Source organism: Rhinolophus sinicus, chromosome 5 (assembly GCF_057876585.1).
Source record: "Rhinolophus sinicus isolate RSI-liver-muscle chromosome 5, RSI-T2T, whole genome shotgun sequence".
NCBI lineage: Eukaryota > Metazoa > Chordata > Mammalia > Chiroptera > Rhinolophidae > Rhinolophus > Rhinolophus sinicus.
The window spans coordinates 66,779,658-66,785,182 of NC_142505.1; the positions used below are offsets into that span (position 1 = coordinate 66,779,658).

At 40.2% G+C, this 5,525-nt stretch overlaps 1 pseudogene; it reads right to left on the bottom strand.

Annotated features, from left to right (window-relative positions):
• Positions 1-3,655: 3,655 nt before the first annotated feature.
• LOC109439380 (chromobox protein homolog 3 pseudogene) lies at positions 3,656-4,329 on the bottom strand (annotated as a pseudogene).
• Positions 4,330-5,525: the final 1,196 nt, after the last annotated feature.

Here is a 5,525-nt window from a genome sequence, read left to right on the forward strand (position 1 = left end):
AACTGGGAGCATCTGGGCACCTGAGGCAAGAGGAACCTTCTGGCCTAGCACCAGGATCTTCGTGGAACCCTAGAACAATGAGAGACAGAAGGTCCGAGACACAAATAGGAGGTTTCACTCACCCTTGCTGACATCCCAGAAAACAGCAGGCAGGAATTTGGCCTGCTGTTGTCTGGGAGGTCAGCAAGGGAAGGGAGAAAGTCCTGAATGCGTTCTTACGGCAGGTCCGGAGGGAAGCCGGAGAATGGATCAAGCCTGGGGGAAGGGAGAAGACAAAGAGCAGGGGTGATCTTGCATTCTCTGGCCTAAACCCTCCCCGGGTTTTGGCACCAAATGATAGGTCGGCCAGTAAAGGAACAGGCATGGTCTCTCAAGTTAAGAAATTTTCATTGCAAGAGAGCAATTGTTTATCGGGATGAGTAAAAGATGGCTTGCCCCCGGGCGGCATGTCTAAAGGATAGATGCAGGCCCAGAGGAGGGAGAGAGGAGGGTTTTATAGGGGCCGTGCTGACAGGGTAGCCTAGTTTGACAAAAATATTGATTGACTTCAAGCCAGTAGCTGTTTTGTGGCATTTTGTGATATTGCAAGTTTGGCTCTGTCTGCAAGTGCAGGGCAGTGGACATGGCTCTGTCTTTAAGTCAAGGTCTCTGAGACCAAACATGGTTCAGAGACCTAACATGAAGTCAAGGTCTGTAACATTCGGAGACCTACCATTCCTGCCTTGTTTGTTATTAAAAATGAGAGGGGCTGTCGTTTCTCTCTTCCTTAGCTGCTTCAAGCAGAACGGGGGTGGCCCAAGGTGGGGGGCATTATGGGATGGGATGGTAATGTTGTAGGTGAAGCATTTCATGGGCAGCTCCATTTGTGAACACCTGGAGTCGTCTCTGGAGGAATTGGGAGAAAAGGCGGAGGAGGCGGGGACCAAATCTAGGACCCAAAATGATGATTAGAGGCCCTGAGAGGGTGGGAGCATGGACCTCATTTTCTTATACACTAGGAGCTCCACTGGTTCTTGTGGCAGTCTCTGTGTTCCTCAGCCTGAGCGAGGTCCTGTGACAGGGTTTGAAAGCAGTGTAAGGAGACTCTTAGCCCTGCTCTTCCTGTTGCTGTCCCCACAGAGATGTTCAGTGACACTAAGAGCGGAATAAGAGAGACGGGCCTTTGTTGGAGTTTGAGAGTGTATGTGGTATGGTAGAGATTGATTATTTGGGGGTGATCTGAATATCTGGAGAAAGGAAAAACGAGATTGTCTGTGCCTGTCCATTTGATGGGGAGGCAGGTGTATGTGAAAGATGATGAATGAGGTAGAGTATCTGGAGGAGATGAGGGGTCATTCTAGGGAAAATTTCATGAGAGGGAGGAGTAATACTATGAAGAAAACCATGAGGGCTTATGTCTTCTCTGGGGTACATTTATAAAAACACAAAGTAGAATAATGGTAGCCAGGGGATAGGGGAAGGAATGGAGTTACTGTGAATGGCAACAGGGTTTCATTTCGGAGTGATGATAATGTTCTGGAATTTCACAGTGGTGGTATTTGCACAACTGTGTGAATCCTGGAGTCCCCTTTATCCATGTTTTCTCACTTTCCATGGTCAACTTTGGTCCAAAATTATTGCATGGAAAATTCCATTAAATAAATTGTAAGTTTTAAAATGCACAATGTTCTGAGAAGCATGATGACATCCTGTGACATTACATACTTTTCTATCCAGGACATAAATCATGCCTTTCTCCAATGTACACACACTATATATTATCCCTGCATATTAGTGGTAATGAAGAATAACATAGCTACTAATTAATCAACTCTAGTACCATTTCCTTGATGCATAACGAGCGGCAATAGTTTTACTATTGCTTTTGCAAATCTAGTGCAATAATGCAAATAATAGGTGAAATCCAGCAGATGTCTTAAATTTCAGATTATCAGTGATGACTGTAAAATTCTTTCAACCTTTCTGTATGGGTGAAATTTTTCATAATAACTTATTGGAGGGGGATATAGTAGGCAGCAGGACAGATGTGGACTATGCTCTATTGTTTGCCAACTCCTGGTGAATTACGCTAGGCCAATACATCACTGTCTTGTTCTTACAGCATTACGGTGAACCTTGACAAGTAGTAGGTCAAAACACTTTTTATTGTTCTTCAAAGTGGTCTCGGTTATTTTCATTCCTTTGGTCTTGCATGCACGTTTTAGACTCTGATTACCCACTTCCACATATACCACCCTTTATGTATATTGTGGTTTGTCTGTTAGGAGGTATCTCCGTGTGCCAAGCAAGCACGGTGTCTTCATTATCCAATAACTACCCTCTCCCCTTCCTCTTTGCTAAAAGATGACTATGTCTTTACTTATTGGTTGGTGATAAATTTATGACACCTGCCCATTTGTGATTCACTGGATAAATGTTGATTTCTTCATTGATTCATTCAACACTTGAGAAATATTTCTTTTTTTTTAATATAAAACTATTTATTGACCACTGTTTACCAGTATTTACAATAAAGTAAACAATATACAGCTGGATACCATTCTGATTACTACAGTTATTGTTTTTCCTGGCTTCTGCTGCACCAGTAATCCAAATACTTAGATTACGCCTACAAGTAAGGAATGAGCTGCGATAAAGAAAAAACATGCAGGTCAAAAAGAGTTTAGATCATAAAAGTTTGTTCACCCATTTATTCCAGCAGGTCCTAAACTGCCAATTCTCTAACCTTCATTCCATGAACGAAGTCTTACACATTCCATGAATACTGACCCTTTAGTCAATACAGCAGAAGGATTTCAACTTCTTGTAAAGGAGTAAGTCTTGTTCGCCTAATTAAAACACACCAGGATTTGCCTAGTTTTCTCATTTGGGTGGGATGGTTGTTGGTAGTTACAAAATTTTCCTTTAAGGGGTTTTGCAAATAAACTTGCGTTTATATGACTGTAGATATGAAGTCTGATATGGCTGCTTTTAAATTGTCTAATTTTAACTGCTTACATTTTATTTGAATTGCCCAATTAGTTACAAATTATCTATGTAATTTCAAAGGTTAAAGCTTCAGGAAAAATTTCAATTTCACTTGAAGTGTTTCTAAGGTTGCTGAAAATAATGGCGTCCCAGAAACATGGGCTCATCCATGGTTGTGAAATGCTTTTTATTGCAGTAAATGTTAAAAAAAAGAAAGAAAACCATTTCTATGTATACACACCCCCAATCCCCTAAATAAACAAAAAAACCCAGAATGATCCTTAGGCATATATTAGTTAAACACAAATTCTGACTGAGTAATGACAGTGGAGATTTCCCCCAACATTTAGAAAAGCTGTTATTTAACGCAGAGGAAAAAATATACCATGGCATCAAATGTGTTTTTCTGATAAAGGAAGCAACTACAGAAAGCTTCTGTTCAAAGTAATCAGTGCTATAGATGCAAAATGACCCCCCCATGAGTTCCCCAATACTACTTCAAAACAAACATATCAAATTTGATTTTCATTAGAATGTTATTTCTTCATGCTAATAAATAAAAAAAACCAAGACTGAGATTTTATATATATATATGTGTGTGTGTGTATATATATATATATATATATATATATATACACACACACACATACACACACACACATAAATATATATATAAAGCAATGCAAATAATTATTGGGCTTCGTCTTCTGGACAAGAATGCCAAGTTAGTCTCTCTTCATAAAAAGCAATTACAATTTGAGGACACTTCATATTTGCCTCTTTTGCCAGCACCAAATCTCCCTCATATGAATCTTTTCATTTCATGAGAAACATTAATTCTCCACTGCTATCTGTGGCACGAATTATTTGTTCAGGATCAAGACCTCTGGCAAAGCCTCTTGGTTTATCAGCAGCATCTCTTTTCTTCTTTGATTTGCTGTCTTCAGATTCACTGTCAGATAAAGACTTTCTTTTTGTACCATCTTTTTCTTTACCAGCTTTTTGAGAATTAAGAAATGCTTCAATTAACTCTGGACAACCTAATTTTTTTCAGGTTCCCAAGTATTATCAGCATCTGTGAATCCCTTCCACTTCAGGAAATACTCCACCTTCCCATTCACCACGCGTCGGTCCAGTACTTTTTCCACCACAAATTCTTCACGCTCTGCCTCTTCAACTTTTTTACTTTTCCCATTCTGTTTCTTTCCCATTTTTTGCAGTGTAGTTTTATTGGAGGCCATTTTTTATTGCAGACTTGAAGAGCTATTCACCGCCTCAGAGGTGCTCTGGGTCTCGCATCTGCAGCGTCTCCGGCCCTGCACACCTTCAGCTCGAGCCACATCCCAAGAAATATTTATTGAATGCCAAGTATGAGCTTGCCACGATTATTAGGCACAGAAGATACATCAGTAACTAATGTTCCTTGTGATAAATTCATTGAGGCAGGAGAACACATAATAAATGATATAGATATTGATTTTTTTAAAGGTGACAAGTAGTATGGAAAAAATAGAAATAACCAAGTAAAGGAGATTGGCAGTGCCAGTGGTGTAGCTGCAATTTTAAATAAAGCGATGCCTTAATTTCCTAGGCCTGCTGTAACAACCACCATGGAGTGTGGGCTTAAAAAAACAAATGTATTGTCTCACAGTTCTGGAGGCTATACGCCCATAATCAGGGTGTTAGTAGCATTGCTTCCTTCTGAGGGCTGTGAGTGAAGGATGTGTTATAGGCCTGTCTCCTTCACTTGTACACCTGTCTTCTATCTGTGTCTTCACATCATCTTTACTCTATGTGTGTCTGTGTCCACATTTCTCCTTTTAAAAAAAATAAGGACAACAGAGGTATTGGACTGGTGATCTAATGACCTCACTTTAACTTGATTACCTCTGTAAAGACCCTTTCTCCAAAAAAGGCTGCATTCTGGTCCTGGGGATATAACTTCAAAGCATGAGTTTTGGGAGGACACAATTCAATGCATAACAGGCAGTCAGGGTAGAATTCATTTATTTATAAGGTGATACACCTTAAATCAAATCTTTTTCCATAGGGCTGTGTGATGGGGGAAATTTGCCAAAAAATATCTAAAATGTAATTGTTAGTGGACGTAAAAGCAGTTGGTCTTTCAAACTGTTTGAAGCCCAGAATCTGTGGAATCTCTATTCCCTTGCCATCCATCTCTTAAATTCATCTCATTCTTGGAGTAACGTGCCAACTGCAACCAATAGCTGTTTTTATACATCATTACTTTGTTTTTATCTGATTCCTGTACAGCTGCTGAGACACTAGCAACATAGTTAGTTTGGAACTCAGCTAAGGACAAAGTTAACTAAATCAATTTTTTTCACTTCCTGCCGTGTAACAGGAAAGCCAATGCCATGGGTTTCATCAGCGTGTGCTTAATGAAGGAATGAATGTTAAGAAGGTACTTTGACCCCCCCCCCCCCCATGTGCCTATAGTTTTGGACACTGTGATGCTGGGGTTTTTCAATTCCTCAGGCCTGCTCCATTCCTCTTAGTAAACTGCCAAGATCCTTAGCCAGATGTGGAGGCAGCAA